General features: G+C 45.3%; 1 long non-coding RNA gene across 1 annotated transcript; it reads left to right on the forward strand.

Moving 5' to 3' along the window:
* LOC146067816 (uncharacterized) lies at positions 1-26,911 on the forward strand. The gene is made up of 4 exons (XR_014472942.1): positions 1-221; positions 11,375-11,513; positions 21,769-21,899; positions 26,709-26,911. It is a non-coding gene; the product is annotated as an uncharacterized LOC146067816 (long non-coding RNA).
* The last annotated feature ends 869 nt before the right edge of the window (positions 26,912-27,780 follow it).

Below are 27,780 nucleotides of genomic sequence, written 5' to 3' on the forward strand. Positions count from 1 at the left end.
TTAGTCTTCAGCACCCAGAGCTGTATATCACAGTTCAGAAGGACAAGCAACTTTTCTTTAGGATCATAATACATATCATATATGGGATCTATACATCCTTGGTTATGTTCTTCATTCCTTATTTTGCCTTTTATGACTCTGCTGGGCCTGGAGGCATATTTGATTACAATGTTTTAATATATGCCATGAATAACATCTACGTTCTGTCTGTTCTGGCTGAGGTAAGAGAACTCTTTACTTAAATGTTATATGGAAAATAAGGTGGATATGTAAACATAGGGTCAGGTCAAGGGAGTCACTTGCCCCTATGACAATCAGGATGGCCTAAGCCATGCATTGTGGAAAGACTTGCCTAGACTTGCCTCACACTACAACTTATTGGATCCACTTTGGTCAGGCTTTCGCTCTCAACACTCCAGAGACAGCACTGAGTAAAGTAGTTAAGGATCTAGCCATTGCTAAATCTATAGGTGCGTACACACGTACAGATTTTCTGTCTGATCTATCTGGTGGGAACAAAAACCTGGAAATGTATGGAGCATATGAGAATCAAAAATTTCCACCCAAATGCAGGAAAACAGAAAACATATATCTGCTTTGATAAATTTGTTATATCAGAATGATTAAACAATTTGTCTCACTGATCACTGTCTGTTGTCAAGTGGTTGGGAACAATTTTTTGATTGTCATATACTCTAATACATTTCCAGGTTTTTGTTCCCACCAGATAGATCAGACAGAAAATCTGTACGTGTGTACGCACCTTAAAGGTAATTTCTAACTTCTTATTCTTCTAGATCTCTCTGCTGCCTTTGACATGGTTGACCACTTTGTTCTCATACAAACACTAAAATCCCTAGGTCTTCAGAACACAGTCCTTTCTTGTTTCACATCCTATCTAATCAGTCTTTCAGTGTTTGCTTCTCTGATTCTACCTCATCTTTACTACCTGTCAGTTGGAGTACCTCAGGGCTCAGTCTTAGGTCCTCAGCTTTTCTCAATCTATACCTCCTTTCTTGGCAAACTAATCAGCTCTGTTGGTTTTCAGTATCATCTACAGATGGAGTACGAGCCATCCTTGCAGGGGATGGCGCTGGCGATGCCAGCCGCCATCCCCCGCCAGCGCCATATCGATGGCGAGAAGGGGACGCGCGCGCACGAGAGGCGCGCGCGTCCCCTTCCGATGGCGCTTACATCCGTTCCCCCGGGTCCCTGCCGGCTTGCCGGCGGTAACCTGGGGTCCCCGACGCCTGCCCGCACCCCCCCCGCCCCTAACCCCCCCTAACCCTGTCCGTCTCCCTGAGGCGGAGACGGACAGGGTTTCCATCGAGCTGGCGACGGAGACTGAGACGCACGCGCGTCTCAGTATGTTCATTGGCGAGGCTGCTGGCGGGTCGCCAGCGGGGACGTTCTGGCGATCCACCAGCAAGGATGGCCCGTACTCCATCTGTATACGCTGATGATACATACTGAAGTCTATCTATCCTCGCCTGAATTGACACCATCAGTAATGCACCGTGTCTCTGAATGCCTTTCTGCCATTTCATCTTGGATGTAATTTTGCCACCTCAAACGTAACTTTCCAAAACAGAACTCATTATATTCCCACCAGTCCAGAGTAGTTACCAACCTGATATCTCTATCACTGTTGAAAACACAAGAATCAATCCTACTCCACAAGCTCGCTGCCAAGGGGTCATCCTTGACTCTGAACTGTCCTTTATTCATCACATTCAATCTGTCTCTAAATCATGTTACATGCATCTAAAAAACATATCCAAAAATCAGCCATATCCAGTCTTAGTGTTATTAGCCACTTGAACATGAGAGTCTCTTAAATTAGCTTATTCTGATCCATTAATATTATTAATTAAATCATTGCTGTTTCAATGAATCAATTCAGTGTGGATGTGCATAGCTAATTACACCCCTTCAATGATGCCGGTGAATATAATGGATTTGACTTTCAATTTGTCTGTGGTAGCACACCCCTGAATTTACCTGTCATTATGGTCTTGATAAAAACAAACAGGTGGTCTCAAGATTACTGATATTACTAATCATACATAGTCTTGTGCGATTGAATCAAACCCAATCTCTATTACTGTCGACAACTGGTGTGGGCGTTATGTACTGTATAGGCAGTGCTACTACTGTCGGAACCTGGTGTGGGCATTACATATAGGCAGCATTAATGCTGTCAGCAACTGTTTTGGGCAAAAGTATAGGCAGCACTACTACTGTCGGTAACTGGTCTGGGCATTATGTATAGGCAGTGCTACTACTGTCAGCAACTGGTGTGGGCATTACGTATAGGCAGACCTACTTCTGTCAGCTACTGGTGTGGGTATACTGTATCTATAGGCAGCACTACTACTTTCGGCAACTGATGTGGGCAGTGGCGGCTCCTACCTCTTTCAGGGAGGGGGGGCTGCCTCTGGCAGCAGGCATCACGCTCCCCCTGTCACCGCCGCTGCCTTCAGGACCCCGGTGCCTGTCCTATGATGACAGGTGCTGGGACTGGCACATGCCCAGTACAAACATATGTACTGCGCATATGAACAGCTTCTATGGGCTGCTTCGGCAGCAGCCCAAAGAAGTAATTGTGGTCCTGACGCCTGTACAATATAAGTTACATGCACTGGGACCAGCATGTGCGCAGTACCGATATAGGTACTGCGCATGTGCATTTGCCGCTTTTGCACGGCAGCCCGCAGCAAGGCGTCCTGGAGGGAGGTAACACCTCCCAATGGGATTGCCTTTTGCCTTTGTGACTGGCAGGTCGGACTTCCAATAGGAAGTCACTGCCAGTCGCTGTGAAGCCAGTGCAGTCTCACAGACTGCATCTGGCTTCACTATAGTGGTGGATTTTACCTGGGGGGCTGCAGCCCTGCAGCCCATAGGTCAAAACCGCCACTGGTTGTGGGCATTATGTATAAGAAGCACTACTGCTGTCGGAAACTGGTGTGGGCGTTATGTATAAGCAATGCTACTACTGTCACCTATATCCTCCAACATGACCTATTCCATGTTGGAGTGCTGGGGAGAGCCCTGCAGTGTAGTGTCTAACAGGGCAGTGCCATTAAAGTAACAGCGCATCCTGAGCCTCAACTTCAACCCAGCAGGGGGAGAGCTGTCAATCAAAGCTGGGAGAGCATCCCTGCGCATAGTGCCGCTGCACTACCCTGCTTTTTAGCCCTCGCAAGTCTGCACCTCTTCTGCTACAAAGAGACCTTCATTATCCTCCATAATCTACTGCAAGCTACAAGAATGATAAGTACCTGCACCATACACCTGTGGTACACCTGCCTTACTAACAACACCACAAGCACCGCTATATACTCTGCCAACAGGTTTTTTGTCTCAGACCCAGCATGCTTGGAAGATTAACCCCCTAAAAGCCAAATTATAGCACTGAATACAAAAGAACACACAGATAACTCTGAAGTGACAGTTTATAGAAGAGTTAACGAGATGTATAGCACAGTGCACAGTATGAACTTTTCTAAACTAAAAGATTCAGAGAACTACACTACGTGGAAGTTTGCTATGGAAATGCAGCTTAATATGGAAGGTTGCGGTAGAGCCAGGAGATAGTTCAAACCCAGATGAGGTAGACCGAGACATTGGAATGATAGGTTTAGCTGTGGAGCCAGGGCCGGTGCATTGCACGGGAGCGCCCCAGGTGGGGGCGGGTGCCACAGCGCTCCCACGCCCCACAGGGGGTGATGTGGCCGCCGCCACTGCGCTCCACAGGGGGGGGTGATCCGGAGGGGGGAGATGGCCTGCAAAGTGCATACGAAGTTAAAGGTCTGATGAGAAGAATAAGTTTGAGGCGCATGCTATATGGAATGAAGTAGAGTGCCTGCAAGGACATGAAAGACTTCATGCATAAGATCTTGTCCATAGCTCAGCAATTGGCATCTGTGGGAGCACAGGTGGACGAGGAAAAAGTAGCGATGGTGATGCTGCAGAATCTGATGGCAGAATTTTACTTCTTAGCAGTTTCCTTAGAGCCAAGCTACTGCAATTCCAGGAGCGTATTGAGACCATAACTAGGGGTTTTGCCTTGGTCGCAAAGAGCACAAAATTCAAGAAACGCAAGTTCAAGTGTTTTGTATGTCACAAGATAGGACACAAAGCTTCAGATTGCAAGAAGAAAAATACCAGTGGTGCGCAGAAGCGACAAGATAAGTCAGCACTGAACGTAGCAGACGACTACAGGAAGGATTGCTGGTACGTAGACTCCTGAGCCACTAGGCTTTTTTGCTGCAATCAGCATTGGTTTAATTCTCTGACACCATGTGAACCCACTACAGTTCAAGGGATAGGGAACTAGGTCCTTACTGCATTACAAGCTGGATCAATCACAGTACGTCTAATAATTGGAGGAGAAACAGTAGTTACAGACATCCAAGATGTATTGTTCATGCCAGATTTGGTAAGTAACCTCATCGCCATCAGAATATTGGAGAAAAAAGGTTAGAGTCCAATTTGCAAAGGGCAGGTGTATGGTGCATAATAAAAGAGGGACTGTAGTTGCTTCAGCAACCCAATGCAACCAAATGTATGTCCTGGACACAGAGGATTGTTCTACAATGACGGACCCTGACAACAGCGAATCAATGGAGCTGTGCACCAAATGTTTAGATCATCTGGGATATGAACATGTCCAAAAACTGATGGATGGAATGATAACTGGAGTCACTATGAGCAACGCTAAAAGAATTGTGTGCGAGAGCTACATAAAAGGGAAGAAAACTTGCAACCCATTTCCCAAGTCGCTCAGTAGAGCAGAAACATCGCTAGGTCTAGTAGTGCACACCGACGTGTATGGTGCAACGAAAGTGGAATCGATTAGTGACTACAGATACTTTATTACTCTAACTCAGGCATGTCCAAACTGTGGCCCTCCAGCTGTTGTGAAACTACACATCCCAGTATGCCTTGCCATAGTTTTAGCATTCCCTAATAGCAAAACTGTGGCAAGGCATGATGGGACTAGTTCCACAACATCTGGAGGGCCATAGTTTGGACATGCCTGCTAAAGTTTTTGCACATATACACAAAGAGTAAAGAAGAAAACTAGATCCAAAATCCATACAATGCATAATGCTCTGCTACTGTGAAGAAAGTAAAGGATACAGACTTTGGGGTACAGGAAACAAACGTCTTCTAAAATCCAGGGATGTGGTGTTCCAAGAAATATAGCCACTAACTAAAGCAGTGGAGCAAGAAAATAATGTATTGCTGGATGTACAGGTAGAAGAAAGTGTGTCTGAAACAGAGACTGTAAAAGTGGAAAACCAATCTAGGAAGAGTTTCCATGAGGAGTAACAAAGGCTAAAAGATACAGCAAGGAGTATGCAAATATAGCTTACTGTGAAGCTCAAAAAATCGAAGAAGCCAAGTCAAGCAGTGATTGAACAGAGTTATAAGTCCGCAATTGATACAGAGCTGTTAGCACTGGATTAATAGGCTTTTTAGGCCAATTCACAGTAAAATGATTAAGAACAAGTGGGTCTTCTGCAAGAAGAAGGATTCAGATGGGACAATTGTTTGTTACAAAGACCATCTTGTTGCCAAGGGATATACCCAAACCTCAGAAATTACGGAGAGATCTATTCATCAGTCACAAGATATAGCACCGTTTGGGATTGCCATTGCCACTCCACATAATCTACTGCTATATCAACTAGACTTTAACATTACATTCCAAAATGGAAAATTGATGGAAGAAGTTTATGAAAAACCATCGAAACCTCCCATTGACAAAAGTACAGAAATGTGCGAAGCTATATCACCATCTATACAGGGGTAGGCAGAGGAGATGCAAGACTTTCCAGTTGGTAGTTTGATCTACACAAGTATTGGGACTCACCCCGACATCACACATGAAGTGAGTTGGGCAAGCCAGTTCAAAATAGATCCTGGGAGACAACAGAACTTGCCGACATGTTGACAAAAGGACTGTCGACACCCTTGCTAACTACATTCATAAAGACTGTGGACTTGAATGTGTTTAATGTAGATTTGTTTTGCTTCTCCTAACCCATGTTTTTCAGGAATGACTACGTTAAAATGTCATGTTCTTTTATATGTAACCGGAGACAACCTTGAACGAGGGGGAGTGTTGGAGAGGTGTGATCTGAAACCGTCTTCTAGCAACAAGCGGCAGCAGCCATGAAGGATGTTTGTCCCCTTGCACTCCTTGTCATTTAGACACAGCGCGCATTGGCTGTGTACCAGACTGTGTAAGGAAACTGTCAGTGCGCCTAGTAGTGTGTGTCCCGCGCTGCACGCCCAGTGCTAAGGAGAACCCAGGGGTATAGTGTCTAACAGGATAGTGCCAGTATAGTAACAGCTCATCCTGAGCCCCCACTTCAACCTGGCAGGGGGGGAGCTGTCAATCAACACCGGATAGCACCGCAGCGCTACCCCACTGTTTAGCTCTCACGGACCTGAGGAAGCATATATATATATATATATATATGTCATAATCCTAAAAGCATGCTTGTGATATACTGTACTGTACAGATATGTGGGGTAAGAATGTATCTTTAATTTCCAGCATTGCGACAAATGTACTGAACTATCGTTTACAAATTGTCCCTTCTTTCCTTTAATATTCTTCCATGCTATACAAATATTACGTACAGTAGATTGGTGTGAAAAAGTTTTTTTCCTCTTCCTGATTTCTTCGATTTTTGCATATTTGTCATACTTATTTGTTTCAGATCTTCAAAACTAAAAGGGGACAACTGAAATAAACATAAAATTAAGTTTTATAAATTATCAATTGATTAATTAAAGGAAAAAAACAACAATTAGTTTTATGTGAAATATTAATTGTTCACAAGCAGTGTTGACAGTGTACGGTCATTAAGGACACAGGGGAGAGTACATGGAAGAAGTTGCATTAAAATTTTTTTTTGAGATCAGGATTTAGAAGCCATGTTTGAAGGCGGGTGGTGCTACAAATTGATATCTATGTATGTTGGATTTGAGATGCTTTTATATTCTTTTATAACCCTCAGCTTTCCTTCATTGTAGGGTGAGATTAGTAATGTTGGTGTATTCATTTTGTATTTTGTTTTCTTCTGAGAAAAAAATAAAAAAACAATGAGCGTTCTAATGGTGTATACACACAGTCAGATGTGCCTTAAGATACTATCCATGATCAGATCGGATCGGAATCAGATCGCAAGGCACATCCGATTTGCATACAAGACTGACTATATAGTGCAGATCTGCACTATATAGTCAAGGCAGACTAGACTTTCTGCCTTGCGATACGTAAACGCGCCCCTGCGCTCATCTCTAGGGCCTGGGGAATCAGGTGTCCTCGGTTGTGGCAGCAGTGTACCAGTTCTGGAATCAGGGTACTGGAACACAGGGGGTCTCAGGTATGGACAGTTCATATATCACTGAGCACTGTGGACACAGCTAGGTGGGGTAGTTGACGAGACTCTAATCAGAGGCGCTGAGTCTAACACCACTGACGGTTTTCACCCGGGACCCCCCCCAAGGAGGTTTGGACTCTGCAGCATTCAGTGGTGAGGTCAAGGCCCTCTGACAGAGTTCCTACACCTGGTCAATCACTGAGAGATGGTAAATGATGGGTAGTGTACTTGAGACTGGTAATCTGGTCTTGGACAGGATTATCTAGGAAACTGTTGATGTTAGTGGCTTGAGTGTATGGACTGCCTCGGCCTGAGAGCTGGAGAGAAGTGTCGCCGGCCTGGGAGCCGAAGATGCTGGTCAATGGCCTGGGAGTCGGAGAGGGATATCCTGGGAAGCCGGAAGGAGGACGACAGCCTGGAAGCCGGAAAGATGTCGATGGCCTGGGTGCCGAGAGGATTGTAGACGGCCTGGCAGCCAATATGTGATGTTTATGGTCTGGGAGCCGTGGACAAACAGTGGAGTTTGTAGAGTCAACACCTGTGTCGACTAGAGAGTCGAATATGCTAAGTGGCTTTGGGAGCCAGTAGTAATCTCTGCTGGTGGGAACTGCAATGCTCTGGTCTCTTCCCCTGGGAGCTGTAGATGTCTATCAACTGGACGGTAACCTAGTAGGTGAATGGTTAACCAGGGAGCTTCGAATAGCAGCAGCAGATCACAGACAACAGCAGCAGCAGATCACAGATGCGCAACACAGGAAAAAGGGAACGAGGAGCCTAGAATGCTGACTTCTGGAGATACTCAGGGATCAGATGAGTTGATCAAGGCAAGGAGGAAGGGCCAGAGGCATGTACGGATGGTGTATTGGTTAGCATTGCTGCCTCACAGCACTGAGGTCATGGGTTCCATTCCCACCATGTCCCTAACTGTGTGGAGTTTGTATATTCTCCCCGTACTTGCGTGGGTTTCCTCCAGGTACTCCGGTTTCTTCCCACATTCCAAAAATATACTGGTAGGCTAATTGGCTCCCAACAAAATTAACCCTAGAGTGTCTGTGTGTGCATGTACATGTGGTAGTGAATATAGATTGTAAGCTCCACTGGGGCAGGGACTGATGTGAATGTTCAAATATTGTCTGTAAATATGTGTGCGCTATATAAGAAACTGTTAATAAATAATAAATAAATAACCCCCTATGTCCCCCTTGCCTGTCTGTGATTGACTGCAACTCGCAGCATCAATTAACTCCTGGAAGTACCTGTGCACACCTTGATCACATGGTCCAGTGCACAGGTCAGATTATCAAGGTCACAGGGAGATTGTTGGAGGATTCAGTCATGTGACTGCAAGTGTCATGGCAGTGCCCATGCAGCGTGGGATGCCAACTAGGCCTCAGGGAAGCTCCATGCACATCTTGCCATGGAGAACACTTGGTACAGGGATATGGCCTGCAGGAACAACAGCGTGCGGATAAGGAACACGGAAGCAGTCGCAGATTGAGTTTTTAACATCTCTGATTTGGATCATTTTCCTTGCTATAGTAGTCAATACCAATAGAAATGGGTAGTCTGCCTTAGCAAAAAGGGATTGCTTCTTCTGATCCCTAGAAGCAAGCACGCCGGGTGTCGCGGCGACTCAGATGCTGGTTCCATCCCTTGCTCCAGACCTATGCCTGGATCCCTGGACTGAGCCTGCTCCCTCCATCTTCACCATATGGGATTTTATTCCAATGCTGTTTTAACCGTCTGCCTATTGTAAGTGTGGACCTGTTATTAAATCTTTTTTTTACCAAGGATAATCTGCACTATTTCCTTTCTCTGTCATCCCACCCTCACACAAGTTGTCTGTGTGAGGAGGTGGCTATCATTTCAGATCTTTACCTGGTCTGGACCTTGAAAAAAGGAATTACATACAACTTGAAAAATTCTGTATGGTATTTCGGCTCATAGCAAGCGCTTTTTGTATACACCTCATCTCCTGTATCCAAGAGTCTATGTTTGGGGTTTAATTGGATGTTAACCCTTTGGTGTTTGTACTGAAGCTGCACGCTGTGTTCATCGCGCACAATTGTTATCACTCCTTTTCCACTGTACCAAGATTGAACAAGAGTAATGCGGGGTACACACCAGGACGACCCGCTCACGATGCACATCGTGTGCGAGTCGTCAGTGTCTCGTCCGACCCGCTCACGGTGACGCGGGGGGGCACGACCCGCTCACGATGTGCACCGTGAGCGGGTCCGATCCGATGGCGACCCGCACCCGGCTGTATGGTCGTCATTGAGATCCTACCTGCAGCAGGTAGGATCTCAATAACGACCGACCAACCCGCGGGACCGCGCATCGGATCGGTATCGGTCCACACCAGGTTAGAAAAGGGCCCAATCAGCACACAATCTACATCCAATTGATCGGAATTGGATCTAGATTGTGGGGATCGGGCCCTAGTCGTCCTGGTGTGTACCCAGCATTAAGGACCCAATTTCTCCTGATCTCCCCCAGGAGAGTTCACTAACGATTTGGCACTTGATGCCAAATCAGTGGTGAGGCAGTGAGGCCGTTGTTTGGCTGAGAAGGAGATCACCTTTAGAATATCAGAACTGGAATGTCTGCCCTGCAAAAGGTTACCAGAGCAGTTTTTCAGATTTATTGCCATATTGGTGAGAAATGTATCTATTACTTTTTTGCTGTCTCAAAACTGCTACACCAGGCCTCCCAACATCTAACTGTAGTTACATTTCATGGTGATATAATACAGACTCCAGTTCTCTGGTGGAAAAGTAATACAGGCCCAGTTTTCTGGTGGCTATTTAAAAAAGACCCCAGAATTCTGGTGGCAATATAATAAAGAACACATAAGTCTTTTGGCGATATAATGCAGGCACCAGATTTCGGTGGTAAGTAATATAATGAACCATTGATCATTGAAGAACAGTCAGCTATATTATGTACAGATGGGGCAGGTGTTATCATTGCAGGGGATGGCGATGGCGACGCCAGCTGCCATCCCCCGCCAGCGAAACAGCGAAAGGGGACGCACGCGCACGAGATGCGCGCGCGTCCCCTTCCGACTGGGCTTCCCCCGGGTCACCACCGGCTTTTCGGCGGTCACCCGGGGTCCCCACCGCCTCCCCGCACCCCCCTAACCCTGTCCGTCTCCCTGAAGCGGAGACGGACAGGGTTCCCGTCTCCCCGCCGACGGAAACTGAGACGCGCGGGTGCGTGAGATGCACGCGCGTCTCAGTCAGATGGCGAGCCGGGCTGCTGGTGGATCGCCAGCGGTGACGTTCTGGCGATTCGCCAGCAAAGAAGAGCCCGACCCCATCTGTAGTAAGACTTGCGCTGCTAATTGTTACCTGTGCTCTGTTTTAGTTCTCCTGTTGCTGTTATGTTTAGTTCTGTGTGTGCCTGTACTGTTCTAATGTGTGCCATATGTACAGCGCTGCGTACCACTTGTGGCGCCTTATAAAGGCCCTTATTCTGGTTAATTTGCAAAGGCAAATTCTTTCTCAAATGGACAAAACCATGTGCAGTGCACTGGGAGCAGATATAACTTGTACAGAGATAATTAGATTTGGGTGAGTTATATTGTTTCTGTGCAGGGAAAATACTGACTGCTTTATTTTCACACTGCAGTATAGATCTCACTTTGCAGTAAAACCCCACCCAAATGTATTTTATTGTTTTATAAATTCTTTATTTATTGAGTTTTCGAAAAGTTATCACAAACATAAAAAACTCCAGTGTACAGTTCGTTGACATGTCAAGCATATTGTCAATTAAGTAAAGGTCAGTACAACAAAAATAAAAGACACGTCTCAGTGTCAAATGCAACAATAACAGTGCCATCAGAGTAGTGTGAGATGTTATCAATACTTCCGTTTATGGCACATAATGGGAAAAAATTTTAATGTAATCACATCAGCATTTGTTAAAATATTTATTTATTTAATATTTATTTTCTCGTTTAACAGGCTGTTCTGGTGATTTCCTCATGGACTGTTTTTGCAATCCTGGCTATTGTGATTTCTATTGGCAACTATTGTATGATCTCATTTTTAACTACATCTGCATCAGCATATTATACCAACATGACATACTTCAACTACCTGGGTACCATTTTTATATTGCTAATATAATAATGTGATTTTATGTGTTCTATTTTAAATGCTATATTTACACTATACCCAACTTTACTGTAGCTATAACTTCCACAGACACCCCATAATTGCCAGTTAAATTTTGCACAGATGAATCTCTTCCTTCTACTACTGCAACTTGTTTGTTACTGGATCCTTGATGTACCCAGGGCCGGCGCCACCAATAGGCAGGACTAGGCATTTGCCTAGGGTGCCGGCCACTTGAGGTTGCGCAGGGGGGCATCGGACGGAGGATTTGCCTGGGGCGGGGGGAGGCTTGCACCGGCCCTGGATGTACCCCTCACAGCAAGACTGAAACTAGGATTTTCATCACCTGGGGCAAGGCAATACTTTGACCCGTCCCTCCCCCTGCATGCACAATTGGATATCACATCCATCACCCAGGGCATGCGACACCCTAACCCTCGACTACAGTAGTTGCAGCCCTGCTTACAGGGAGCAATATTGGCATTAGAATTGTTTTAAAACTACAGATACTGTATGATCTCATTTTTAACTACATCTGCATCAGCATATTATACCAATATGACATACTTCAACTACCTGGGTACCATTTTTATATTGCTAATATAATAATGTGATTTTATGTGTTCTATTTTAAATGCTATATTTACACTATACCCAACTTTACTGTAGCTATAACTTCCACAGACACCCCATAATTGCCAGTCAAATTTTGCACAGATGAATCTCTTCCTTCTACTACTGCAACTTGTTTGTTACTGGATCCTTGATGTACCCAGGGCCGGCGCCACCAATAGGCAGGATTAGGCATTTGCCTAGGGTGCCGGCCACTTGAGGGCGGTAATGAGCCGCTGAGGAGAGGTACCATACCCCCCCCCCCCCCCGGAGCTTGTGCGGGGGGGCATCGGGCGGAGGATTTGCCTGGAGCGGGGGGAGGGTTGCACCGGCCCTGAATGTACCCCTCACAGCAAGACTGAAACTAGGATTTTCATCACCTGGGGCAAGGCAATACTTTGACCCGTCCCTCCCCCTGCATGCACAATTGGATATCACATCCATCACCCAGGGCATGCGACACCCTAACCCTCGACTACAGTAGTTGCAGCCCTGCTTACAGGGAGCAATATTGGCATTAGAATTGTTTTGAAACTACAGATACTGTATACACTGACCCATGTTTTTCATTTTTGCCAAAACCACCCTCAGAGTGTTTGGTTTGTTTTTCAGTTTTGGCAAAAGCACTTTAAAGTTTTGATTTGGATTTGGTTTTGGATTTCTTGAAAATTGACGAAACCACTAAAATCATGTAATTTCATCCTGATTTAGTTTTTACTACTGTATTTACCTCAATAACATTTCTTTTTAGTATTTCCAGTAAATTTTGACCACCAAACAGCTCACAATATTGGCTGGCTAAATTAAGCAACAGAGCAGAGGCACAAATGCATGGCAGTTTAAAAGAATATATCACATCTATCAAACAAAGCAAAATAGTCATGGCAGAGATTATGTCAGTTTTATAAACTATATGACCCCATTGAAAGAATGTTTTTAATAATCAGGAACTACAGATGGAGCCGGGCTCTTCTTTGCAGGGGATGGCTATGGTGACGCCACCCGCCATCCCCCGCCACCCGCCATCTGTATTTACGAGAGGGGACGTGCGAGCATGAGATGCGCGCGTGTCCCCTTCCGATGGCTTGCCCCGGGTCCCTGCCGGCTTGTTGGCGGTCACCCGGGGTCCCCACCGCCTCCACGCACCCCCCCTAACCCTGTCCATCTCCCTGAAGCGGAGACGGACAGGGACCCGTGGCCCTGCGCACGGACACTGAGACACGCGTGCGCGTGAGACGCACACGCGTCTCAATCCGATGAGAGCCGGGCTGCTGGCGGATCGCCAGTGGTGACATTCTGGCGATTCGCCAACAAGAGGGAGCCCGGCTCCATCTGTAATTCAGAGACAAGTGGACAGTACAGGGAAATGGGTGGAGTATGTAGCAGAAGACAGGAAAAGGATTGATTGATTGATTGATTGACTTAATGATTAGAAAAGGGAATTTCAGGCAATAAAATAATACAATGTTAATAGCCAATGTTTCTTGACAAGGACTGGAAGAGAAACCAAGAAAATTAATAGTTGCACTGGAGAAATGCAAGTTTCAAATCAGCCTTTCTTACTGCTGTAGGCTACAGACAAGGGTACCTGTCGGTGTGGTTGCTGCAAATTGCCATTAAACAGGGATACTCCCTCAGGCCTGCCATGCTGAACGATGGTCTTGCGGTTCCTAGGCAACTGGGACTCAGGGTGGCCGCATTCTTTACCGGTACTGGCTATTACTTGTACCCCTTCTACACCAAAACATTTTTAGACCAAGCCTCAACCTGGGTGCGTTTGTTACCTTTTATACCGGCATATTTCACCCCCCCAGACAGCTGTGTGTAAACACCCCCCACCCACCCACCCACCCCCCCCCCCCCCCCCCCCACCCCCATCCAACCTGCGGACACTGTGGTCCGGAGGTTGATCTTCCCCCATTCTACCCAGGTCCTGCCCGTGTTCTAACCTGGTCAGGACCTGGGTAGAAGTCCCATGTAAAGGGACAAGGGTTAACAATGATTCTGTGCATGTACAGTATATAGGTCAGGGGTTGGGGATCTCTTGCACAAGAAATGGGAAGTAAGTATTTGTGACGGAGTAAGGCTGGTCCCCTGATGTTTGGTTAATAGATATGTATTTATATATCTTTTAGGGGTGTGCTACCACAGACAACAAGAAGAGGACTTTAATGTTGAGAAGAAAAAAGATTTGTCTTATGGTGGTGCACCATTTATAAGAAAGGAATTATAAAATATACCTTTTATTAGTTGTATTTTAAAATCTGCGAAATATGACAAACAACACAAAACATAAATACAAGTGAATACAGTGTGATGAAAAAGCACGTGCGGATTCTGAGAGCAACTGCCTATTTTAAATATAAGCGTGAAACTACTATACTACTCCTTCTTATAATAATCACAAATTTTAGAGGAGAGAAGTGTCTTATGATTTGAGGTTGATGTGGATTGTATCAGGGGTCCTGCAGCCTCGTTACCGCTGACAGCTTGGGCTGCTTGTACTGCGGTTAATTTGAGACTGTGAACGGTTAAGCTACTAAATACATTAGAGTCCTGAAAACGACTGATAATACAATCACACAAAACAATGTTAGCTGTAGTGCTTAGAGAACGTCCGCACGGCTGGGTCGGCCGGCGTACGCTTCGCAGGTATTCCTCTGGGCAACCGGTGTAGGCGCCCAGGGCAGGTTTATGAGGCTAAGCTTTTTTTTGAAATGTCCAATGGCAATCCTCCTATTATTGATACTTCAATTAACCATACTTCAATTAACCATGGAGATGTTCAATTACGTATTTCCTATTCAATAGACCTGCATATCTTTGATCTTATATAGTTGTACAATTTATTTATTTATTTATTTATTTCACATGTAATGATTTGTGGTCTGCAATGTTGTGTTCATGTATCTGTCAGTCTATTATTCTTGTTCGTTACTGTGTATAGATCATGCTTCCAACTGTGTGGAGTATGTATATTCTCCTCGTGCTTGCGTGGGTTTCCTCCGGGTACTCCGGTTTCCTCCCACAATCCAAAAATATACTGGTAGGTTAATTGGCTCCCAAAAAATTAACCCTAGAATGTCTGTGTGGGCGTGTACATGTGGTAGGGAATATAGATTGTAAGCTCCACTGGGGCAGGGGCTGATGTGAATGGTCAAATATTCTCTGTAAAGCGCTGCGGAATCTGTGTGCGCTATATAAGAAACTGCTAATAAATAAATAAAAATAATTGCTTCCTCTATAGACCTCTTAGTCTTAGTGCAGTGTGGGGACTTTTCAGGTGAAGAAGTGTGGTTAGCCCAATCGTAGAGCCTTAAAACAAATAATAATGTATTATTGTTGGAACATCGGGTGTCTAGGTGATGCATAAAGAAATAGGTGGTGGCCTCAGGTTTCAGACGGACCAATACAAAACGTGATGTGAGAGGGTGTCAAAAGATAATTCAATAACGGTGAAAACGTGCAGAGTGTTAGGGGTAAATAAGAAACCGGGTGATAATCGCCCATATCATTTAATGGGAATCAGGTAGTGGAAATGTTCCCTACACCCTCAGAGCGTGTATACAGGAATGTCCAATGGTATTGGACTCTCTATTGAAGTCTTCTTCTATCACTTGTAGTGATGTTGCTAGGGTGCGTGAGGTTTAAAGATTGGATTTATCGAAAAGGTCCACAGTCGGATTTTTTACAACTAGAACACCCGAGAGTGGCAACCCTATACCTCCTGCCCAAAGTGCACAAATATGAGGCGAACCCACCCAGAAGGCCAATAGTGTCCCGGGTAGGGGGGACTAACGGAAAATGCGAGCAAATTTGTGGACCACTGGCTGCACAAATACGTATACACATTGCCATCATACATCCGTGATACTATGGATGTACTCAATAGGATCCAGGATATTGTATTAAATGAGAATTGCTGGCTTATCACATGTGACATTGAGAGCTTGTACACGAGTATCATTCATGAACATGGCATTATGCCACCAGATACTTTTTAAGTATGGAACGTGAGGACCCCTTTAATGATTTCCTGATTAAACTTCTCCGTTTTGTACTCACCAAAAATGTCTTCACCTGTGATGGCAAGTTCTACCTCCAGGTACAGGGAACTGTGATGGGCAGTGCCTTTGCTCCGACTTACGCAAACCTGTACCTGGGGTGGTGGGAATGAGAGGTGGTATTCAGTGAGACAAATTACATCTTCACTAAACATGTCCTCTTATGGTTGCGCTATATAGACAACCTGCTCATCATCTGGGAGGGTGACAAGGAGCAATTTATCGAGTTCATCAACATTCTCAACCACAATCAACTAAAGCTCCGACTGACATTAGACATCAACTAGCAGTCAGTCACCGTCTTGGACTTAAAACTAACTGTAGAAACCGATGGCCATATCTCTTCCGACCTTTATCGAAAAAAGACCGCCACCAACTCTATCTTGCATCATGACAGCTTCCATTTCCCACCAGTTCTTAAAGGTTTACCAAAAGGGGAATTCCTCAGGACAAAGTGGAACTGCTCTGAAAAGGAGACATATGAGAAAAGAGCGAAGGAACTAAGCCACAGGCTAACACATAGAGGCTACAGCAAACGAGCTATAAACAGAGCAATTAAAGAGGTGGATAGGCAGGAAAGAGATCAGCTTCTGATCCCAAAGAACAAGGATCCACAACAACTGGATGACAAAGTATGCTTTATAGGTAATTTCTGCTGAGAATGGAAGACAGTCCAGAGCATCCTAAATAAACACATTAACGTCCTAAAAACGGACAAAGACCTGGCGAAAATCCAGGACGACCGAATCCAGATAAGCTGAAGATGAAGCAATAACCTACAGGACATGCTAGTCCACAGCCACCTAGAGAAACCACAGGTCAACATAGGCCACCAACAGAAGATGGGCTCTTACAAATATGGTAGCTGTAAGGCGTGCCTATAAATGACCATCACAACTGCTTTTGTTGATAAATTTGCCAAAAAATGGGAGATCAAAAATAAAATCACGTGTACCACCCCTGGAGTAGTATACAACCTCAGATGTCCATGCAATCTAACGTACATTGGTAAAACCATCAGACCTCTGAAACAAAGATTGCTTGAGCATTTATCCAGCATTAAGAATGCTAGCAGGGATAAACAGAACATGAGAACATTAACCCCAGTGGCAAATCACTTTCTCAGGCATCACCAGGGCAATCCTAAGGGATTGCAATCTTTTGGCATGATACGATTAGAAAAAGACATCAGGAGAGGCAACATTGACAAAGAACTATTACAGCAAGAGACCTAATTTATATTCCTGATGGATACCATGACACCAAATGGGCTCAATGAGGACATCAGCTATGCAGCCTTTCTCTGAATGAACTCAGAAAATACCATAACAGGGCAGAACAAGAGTGACACATGAACCATATATCTACAAAAGACTCTGTGAAACGTACATATAAGACATACTTATATGTGGCCCAACAACCACTCTCCATGTTCCCAAAGTATGACACCCATTGACGATAAGGAAAACAAACAATAGGGAATCTACTAACCAACAAGAATTAGTCAACAACACTATACCGGAAAGGACGCATGTCCCCTATTAAATATCCTGCTGATTCCTAAATAAACTGGACTAACCAATGACCCTCCAGACAGGTATAGCTATACCGTCAAACTGACGAAACCGAATTGAACAAGATGTCGACTGAACAAGTCACATAGCATGACATCAACAAATGAATATCAATAGAATTTCTCAGTGTAAAAAACATAAGTTACTGTTAGGGGCAGGGCCGGCGCCACCACTAGGCAAACCTAGGCATTTGCCTAGGGCGCCGGCCACTGGAGGGCGGAAAATGCCGCCCGGGTACCTGTCCTAGCTACGGCGCTGTCTATTTAAAGCTGGCGGCGGAGGCAGCGGGGGTCCCTGCAGTCTATTAAAAATCACGAGCGCTATCCGCCGGGCTATGCGGAAGCGCTTCTAGTGTGAAAACTCTGGCAGCCAATCAGCGTGCTGCCAGTGTTTTCACACTAGAAGCGCTTCCGCATAGCCCGGCGGATAGCGCTCGTGATTTTTAATAGACTGCAGGGACCCCCGCTGCCTCCGCCGCCAGATTTAAATAGACAGCGCCGAACGCCAGGTACCACCCCCCCACCCCCCACCCCCCACCCCCCCCCCGGCACCGGGGCGCCCCCAGCCCGACTCACCTGGGGCGCTCCGGTGCCTTGCACCGGCCCTGGTTAGGGGCGTGAGCGCTTGGCGCCGGGGGGCTGGTGCTGAAAGGCAGCACACAGTACTTCCGCCCGGCACCTCCGAGTGCTCACGCGTCACTTCCGCCCGGCGGGATGACGCTGCTTCCGGCCGACGGGGAGACGCTGTTAGCTGCCCGCGGCGTAGCCCGGCAGCCGCTCAGCGGTTGCCGGGTAACAGGGGACGCCAAAGGGGCGCGCGCTCGGCCACCTGAGCTCTATCAAGAGCCGGTGGGCAGTGTCCTGTGAGGCGGTGGCTCATTGGCTGCACCATCTCTTTTAAGGGATGGCTGCAAGCATGTCCACGCCGGTTATAGCGCTTGCTTAGCTATATCTGGTCCTGCCGCTGTCCCTGGTTTCCTGTTCCCGGATACTCCAGTTCTAGTACCCTGTGTTAGGATCCTCCTGCCAGTTCCTATCTTGGGCTCACGTAAGTGCTCCTGTGGAGCCTGGCTGTTTCTATTCTCCATTCGTGGGGGCATTTGCCCAGTACTTTATTTTGCTCATTGTGGGCCGTTCAGCCCGGTTATTTCAGTTTAGGCTCAGCTCAGCCTCTGTTTCTGCCCTGGTCACGTTTTTGACCTCCAGGGCTTGTTTCTTAGTTTGGTTCTTTCCCCTGCTTCGGGGATCGCATAGTAGGGCATTCCACCACTCCCCGTCCCTGGTGTTTTGGGGTTTCGCTCCTTTGTTTACTCTGTATATTATGTGGTGATACCCCTTGCATTCCCCTTTGTGCTTGCGACTGGGTCGCGTTCCCGTCCTTGGCCAGGTGCCAGCAGACAGGGTGTCTATTTTCAGTTAGGCCCGTTAGTTAGATTCCCCTTTCGAGCATACCTCTGGCGATCACTTGCTCTTTGTCCCTCACATAAGACCTGGCTGCATCGGGGTCGGAGCGTGCTTAACTCGCTCCTTCGAACGCGGCGGCCACAGGTGAAGCCTAGCACACGCAGGGGCTTGTCATCTGTCAGAGGTACTCAACAGAGAGAGTGTAGGGGTCGCTGTGGCCGTCCTAACCAGCGGTCCCGGCTACAGGCTCACGCCTGACATTAATCTCTCAGCCATCGGTCATTACACAGTCAGCCTTAACAAGTTACATAGTAAGATACCAATTTCCCAACAACTAGAAATCGCTCAGTACTTAATACTAACAGATATCAAACACACCGGCATAACTTAATATCATTTTTTTCTGATACGCATCGAAGAACTCACCAAATGGACGATATGACAATTACACTGGTCGACATAGAATGTCGACCTTTTCGATAAATCCAATCTTTAAACCTCACGCACCCTAGCAACATCACTACAAGTGATAGAAGAAGACTTCACTAGAGAGTCCAATACCATTGGACATTCCTGTATACACGCTCTGAGGGTGTAGTGAACATTTCCACTACCTGATTCCCATTAAACGATTTGGCCGATTATCACCCGGTTTCTTACTCACCCCTAACACTCTGCACGTTTTCACCGTTATTGAATTATCTTTTGACACCCTCTCACATCACGTTTTGTATTGGTCCGTCTGAAACCTTAGGCCACCACATATTTCTTTATGCATCAACTAGACACCCGATGTTCCAACAATAATACATTATTATTTGTTTTAAGGCTCTGCGATTGGGCTAACCGCACTTCGAAACCTGAAAAGTCCCCACATTTCACTATCACTACACACCACTTACCAATTTAAATTGTCATTTTGTGTCACATATGTCTGATCCCTAGAGGGTATTCCCTCATAACACTAGAATGTTAACACATCCACCACTCACTCTTAATTAATCTAATAATTAGCTTAAGCAAATCTTGATCGCTATTCTATATATACAATACTGACACAGTGCTCTGATAAACTGACCTATATACAGTTCTGACTAAGAGGTCTATCAAGGAAGCATGATCTATACACAGTAACGAACAAGAATAATAGACTGACAGATACATGAACACAACATTGCAGACCACAAATCAATACATGTGAATGGCCCTATGGATCGGCACTTATTTTACTTATGGTCTCAAGGAAAGAATAAAATGTACAACTATATAAGATCAAAGATATGCAGATATATTGAATAGTAAACACGTAATTGAACATCTCCATGGTTAATTGAAGTATGGGCGGTACCAGCAATAATAGGAGGATTGCCATTGGACATTTCAAAAAAAGCTTAGCCTCATAAACCTGCCCTGGGCTCCTACACTGGTTGCCCTGAGGAAGACCTGCGAAACGTACGCCGGCCGACCCTGCCGTGCGGACGTTCTCTAAGCACTACCGCTAACATTGTTGTGTGTGATTGTATTATCAGTCCTTTTCAGGACTCTAATGTATTTAGTAGCTTAACCGTTCACAGTCTCAGTTTAACCGCAGTACAAGCAGCCCAAGCTGTCCGCGGTAACAAGAGTGACGGCCAGTGCATGCCAGCCTGCATCGGAGCACTTGTCCCTGTCACAGGGAGTGACTGCTGATAGCGGCGACGGGGCACGGGACCAGCAGCACTAACTTGTACTTTGCGTATCTGTATGCTCAACTGCGATAATTACACAAGTCAGGCAAATGGCCACTTTGTATTCAATTTGAATCAGCAGACGCAACAGTTGTAGCAAATCGTCCCTGCAGCATGTTATAACTCGATATATACACGCGATATTGTTCTGAATTACCATTCTGTTTACTGATATGGCACATATCACGATTTTATTAGTGCCCCTGCACTGTAATGATCTGTGATACTAATACCGGTCTGAATAATACAATAGAGATATCCCTACAGAGAATTAACTACTACATGAAAGCATAAACGGGCTGCAGGACCCCTGATACAATCCACATCAACCTCAAATCATAAGACACTTCTCTCCTCTAAAATTTGTGATTATTATAAGAAGGGGTAGTATAGTAGTGTCACATTTATACTGTATTTAAGATAGGCAGTTGCTCTCTGAATCCGCACGTGCTTTTTAATCACACTGTATTCACTTGTATTTATGTTTTGTGTTGTTTGTCATATTTTGCAGATTTTAAAATACAACTAATAAAAGGTATATTTTATAATTCCATTCTTATAAATGGTGCACCACCATAAGAAAAATATTTTTTCTTCTCAACATTAAAGTCTTGTACAGTATATAGCTGTAGCTGCTTTGAAATTCTTTGCTAATGCGCCAGTGTTCTGATCCCGCTGTCCCTAGCAAGCCCTATCACCTGGACACTAACTGGAATCAGGAGCCCATTTTGTTAGAGTGAGCACTATATGGACTGTTTTCTCCCTTTCTCTGTCTTCTGGGAATATGGTTATATTGGTTATGCTTTGATTGATCTATTCATTTGCATTATAATTACTAATATTTTTTTGTGTTCGTCCAAGGTGCCATGCTCAATTCAGTAAACAGTGGATATTTGTGGCTTATCTATTTATTGGCAGTAATATTAAGCATTATCCCCTCACTTTTCTGCCGCATATGGTATAAGGTATCAGTTCCTACACTGACGCAATCGGTAAGTCATCCCATGATATTATATGAATAGCATTTCAAAAAATCATTTGTAAAAATGTTATTTGCTACATTGGCTTATTCTTTGCTAATCTAAATGGAGTGAAAAACCAGTGCTATACATATAGCTCCTCCTTTAAAAGTCTCATTATAAACCAGACAGTAGTTGTGGTATGCATTTCTATATTTGTAACCCATCACATGTTTCCATGGCATCCCAGTAATAAAAGTAGACAAATGAGTCCCTAATGTCACACATAACACTTATGCTGCCCATGTATGGTTGGTAAAACACTGTGCATGTTGAACTAGATGTGATGCAATCTAGTTCATAAAGTACAGGCAGCACATACTTTGTGTGCTGTGCGATGGGTTGTGTGCAGGAGAGCGCATCTCATCGCACCCGTACATTGGACCATGTATGGGCAGCATTACACTGCTATTTGGCATCAAAGTTTCCTTGTGCAACGCGGAAAAGGTTCTGAATGACTTTCTCTGTATTCGTTTTCACACTAAGTTTATATGTATTATAGACTTATATTCTCTATATGGAGAAAGAAAAGCAAATAGTTCAGCACCTTCTTTACAGGGACAGAATTTATTTCCACATGGCACTCACATTAAATCAATAAAAATCAGCATACAGTATCACCACTACAGGTGATAAAAAATGCATTGCTGTGGATGGATCTCACCAAATCGCCCAGGGTATCTTTCCAAGTTCCAGAACCTTAGGGGAAACCAGGCTACAGCTATAATCCTCCTGCCACGGGTACACCGGCTTTAACCTTATGTGGAAACGAATACAGAGACTACAGAGTGTGCCACTGATGCTAGATTATCAAATATGGATCCAATCTTTATCATTTATTATGGTCATTAGGTTGACAGTGTCTAGGTCCACAGTCAATAGATTGACCACTATTGGTCGACAGGCAGAAGGTCAACAAATGAAAAATATTGATATGCATTATGTCTATATGGTCAAAATGTTAATGCAAGCAACATAGGCATGCACACATTGAGTGTTAGGGCTGCACAGACAGGGCCGTCTTTTCGTATGGGCTTAATGGGCACTTGCCCAGGGGTCCCAGGTATATAAAGGTCATATTCTGATAGCTGAGGATCCCCTTTTTCCAGGGATACCAGAATTTTGAAAATCGGCCCTGGGGAACTGGAGAAATCCAACTTCAAAGCAGCAGTCCACATCCGACCTGTTATTTGCAATTCCCAGTCATATTTCTCTGGTTCTCTCTGACTTAGAGTTTTTCTGAGAGTATATTCCAAAATCTGGGACTCGCCCCTTTTTGTCAACACTAGCAGCTTGTCTCTATCATACTCAGATCCAAAGATATCAGCCTTCCAGCAGCAGGTCCCTGCTCCAGCTCCAAAGTCTGGTGTACAGTTTTATAATTTTGTCAATGGATTGCTCTGGCTCCTGATCTCTGATCCCCAAGTCCCCAGCACCTCCTGAAAGTTGGGACTCTAGGTTTTTATACTATTGAAGGCTAAGAAATCTATATCCAGATAATGGCGATATCTGCAGACAAACAAGCTGCCCTTCCACCGGAAAATGACGAATATTAAGCCCACTCCATTATCCAACCCTCCCCTGCGTATAAAACACCCCCAACCTCCCTGGAAGTCATTTACAAGGGACCCTTCATTCAGCTCAGTGCCCCCTTCCACACGTTAGTGTTCTCCCTCCCACCACCTGTGCAGTAAAGGAGTAATAAGCAGAAGTTACTGCTCCAGGTCCTACATGTTGAGTGGAAGATAGAGCACCCACTGCCACCCGTGGACCATCAACGCTGCTGCTGATAGCACCCCCCACCCCTAGGAGGGGAGAATGGGTAAGGGCCCCAGTGCATTGCATTGCCTAGGGGTCCACACTGCTGTTAAGATGGCCCTGTGCACAGGCACCCCCTAATGTGGAGCACACCCTTATGAACACCTCCCTGCCACAAGCAATACCAGCAATATCTTTTATCAAATACTTTTGGTTGTTAGAACTGTATTACATTAAAAGAAGTGCTCATTCATCAATTATGTGTGTTTTGCATTGTACCAGACCATTGTCATATCACTACATACCTGCGTCATATGTTTTTAACTTTATTTGTATGTACTGTTACACAGAGTAATTAGAAGATTAAGGGTGGGATGCTCTAAACCGCATTTCTGTATGCTGTACATAGGCGAATCTAGGGGGTGGTCCGGGGTGCACAGGACCACCCATTGGCCCATTTTGTAGCTGAGGGATGGGGCTTTCCAACGAGCCCAGCCCCGTGTCTCTAGCCCCCTGGGAACCGGAGATACGGCCAGGCAAAGCTGGAACGTTTTCCCTATAGGATAACATGGGACCCGCTAATTCCGACCCCCACCCAGTTCAACGGCTGCCAGTTCCCCCTTCCGCATCACTGAAGCTCGAGGTTGATCTCAGTCGAACCCAAATTGCTGGGCCTTCAATCTGATACCAATCTGGATCCATATGGGTTAATTGGTTCCAGGGATATTGAGGATAAACCGTTTTATTTCATTTCTTAAATGTAATTTCATGACTGTTTATGTTCTTTGAGGAGAGATTTCTCTGGAACCAAACAGCCCAGTTTCACGGGACCAAAATCATTCGAAGCCAACTCAAAAGTTCTTCAATATGATACTGGTAACATGTAATGGGTTAGTTGGTTCCGAAGATATAGCTGGTTGTTTAAAGGGGGGTAGGGAGAGGGGAGTGGTTGTCTCTCCCCCTCACACCAGAAAATGCTGGGACTAGGCTGGTGTATAAGGGGTCAGCCTGGGAATGTCCCTGCATGATCCTGGGACCATATTCCTGGGTTAATCCCTGCATTATCTGTTGTGAAAGGGGTATTATTTCAAACAGCCGTGACCTGCAGTGCTCTGAATACAGCCGGGCAGCCCCCTGCTCTGTGCCCAGCTGTCAATGACCGTCACCCCTGCTCCAATTCTTCTCCCCGCTTTCACCTCAGCCCGCCCCCCCTTTAATCATGTGGTGCCGGCGCCCAGCATTCTCCCCCGACGTCACGCACAACAACAGCGCGCACAATATTTCAAATGTCCACTCGGCTAGAGGGGACACCAGGAGGGGAGTAGGAGCATGCTCTGCGCTGCGCTCTGCTCCTTCCCCCATAGAAGCAGCTACCCCGGTCTCCAACTCTCCCTGCGGCAGCAGCGAAGGCTCATATAAAAATTTACAGTAAGTGGCACTTTTGGGGGCATTGCTTAAGGGACGCTACAAGTGGCGGTATGTGGGGGCATTACGCATAATGTGTGGCTTAATGTGTAAGGGTAATTATGGTGTGCAGCATCATGTGTAAGCGGCATTATATGTGCAGCATCATGTGTAAGGGACATTATGTGTGCAGCATCATGTGTAAGGGACATTATGTGTGCAGCATCATGTGTAATGGGTACTATGGTGTGTGGCATCATGTGTAATGGGTACTATGTTTTGCGGCATCATGTGTAATGGGTACTATGGTGCCATCAAGCAAGAACCCCCTAGCAATGAGCACGTAGGTAAGCAGCACTTATGTGGCAAATATGTAATGGGCATTACGGTTTGTTATATAGTATGTAGTGGGCATCATGATGTGTGGCACAATGTGTACTGGTCATTATGGTGTGTGGCCTTATGTGTAATTGGCATTATGGCGTGTGGCTTTGTTTAATGGGTATTACGGAGTTTGCTAAAATGTGTAATGGGCATTACTATGTATGGTTGAAAGTGTAATTCCACACCACTTTATGTGATGCCCTTCCCATGAGACCACGGCTACGCCGCGCAAAGGTCCCCCTGCTGTTGTGTCTGGATCTGGGACCACCCATTACCATAATTCTAGATTCGCCTATGATGCTGTAACCCCCATACACAGTGTCAGCGCTGTGGAGGGAATTGCCAGCAAAAGCTGGCGATTACCTGCAGAACCCTGTGGGCTTCTTACTGCAGCGCTGTGTGAGGGATGCATCACAGATCCCTCCCAGCATGCCCCCCGCCATCCCCGTCGCGGGTCTCTGACCGGGAAGTCCAGCGCCGCATCGCAAGGGACAGCTCTTATCGCAAGAGCTGTTCCTTGTGTTAATAATCGCATATGTTATAGCATATGCGATTATTAACAATGTGAAGCCTGGTGGAAGGGGGCGATAAACGTTAGAGCTAAAACTAAAATAGGCAGGAGGTTATGGTGTGGCTGAGAGACGTTTTATATTGTAGCAAATGCCAATAGATGATGGTAGACACACCTGATTGGCGGTAGACACACCCAATGGGCAGTGTTAGACATGCCCAATAGGTGGTGCACCTCTTAATAAAATGTGCTGCTCACGCCTATGGCAAGCAAAAGGTCGACTTGAGTTTTTTTATTATATAAAACAAAAAACATCTTGTTCATTCTATCCCAATGGGCATAGAGGGAGAATATAATAGTGTGCAGCAAGACACTGTGCCGAAAGTATGGTGAGCACAGCCAGCCATGCAAGGGGACCCGGTACACTAATATGGTTACAATGTTGACCTATGTCAACATAGGCACAAAGACCATGAAAAACTCATGTCAACCTTTTTTCATGTCAACAATTTGCTTGTGTCGATCCTTTGACCACTTCGAGCTAATGCATGCCAAACTTTTTCATACTGTATGTCCACTTTCTGCCTGTAGATATATTTACTAAACAATAAACAAGGTAATACCTTGTCTGAATAACACAGTTCCCAAGCAGTCACATCGTATATGAAATGTTACATTACAAGTTTGATTTAATTATGGAAAGTATTATCTCTTATTTATTATAGATTTCTTCAAAAAAGAACACTTTAGAATTACAGTCTACCTTTAAGAGGAACAGTTCAAAAAGGTCCAGCTATGCATTCTCGCATACTGAGGGATACGGGAGGATAATAAAAACGGGGAGCTTTTTGCAAAAGAATCCTGTTCAGCAGAAAGACCAGGAGAAGAGTTGTATGAAGAATGGAAAGTAAATTCACAGTGCCATATATCAATCACCATGCTGCATTCATGATTGTTATATGATTATAATAAAGATTGTTGATAATCCTTCATTCTATACTGGGGTTCCAGGTGGCTGACAGATGGAAACCAAAAGTTAGACATGCATTAGTTAGACATTGACAAAAGTTAGACATGAATTAGCCATTGGCAAACATTAGATATGCATTAGTTAGACTTACAAACGTTAGATATGCATTAGTTAGACATTGACAAATGTTAGATATGCATTAGTTAGACATTGACAATCGTTAGATATGCATTAGTTAGACATTGATAAAAGTTAGGCATACATTAAAACAAATGTAAAAATTTAAAAAAATATTTGTCAGTAATGTAAAAAGATCTACAGTACCTGGTATTTCCAAGTGGTCTCCCTTTCAAGTAACAAATAGGCCCAACACTGTTTCGCAAAAAAGTTTCGACAGGATTGGGCCTTAAATGTGTGGTGCAGTCAGGGCTGGAACCACCACTAGGCAGCTTTAAGCAATTGCCTGTGGGCACTTCCCACTGGAGGGCGGCACCGAGTCATCCTCATACCAGCATTCACACCCACAATCTCCAGTCAGGAGCAGGTAAACGGCGCAATCCCAAACACCTGCCCCACCCTGCAGCGGGCACTGGAGCAAGGCAGCAGTGGAAGCACCCGCGCCAACCCCCCCCCCCCCCCCCCGTAGTGGTGGCCGTAGGTCAGTGCCAGTAGAATGAACACTCCCCACACATGTCAACCCCATGGAGCAAATGCGCAGCGCCCACAAGTCACTGCCTGGGGTGCAGAGATGCCTTGCACCGGTCCTGGTTTATGTTGTAGTTGAGGACAGTGGTATCTGTTTGCCCTCTGCTGCTTCTCCCTACTAG

The sequence above is a fragment of the Crinia signifera genome, chromosome 1, assembly GCF_055691185.1.
Source record: "Crinia signifera chromosome 1, ASM5569118v1, whole genome shotgun sequence".
Lineage (NCBI taxonomy): Eukaryota > Metazoa > Chordata > Amphibia > Anura > Myobatrachidae > Crinia > Crinia signifera.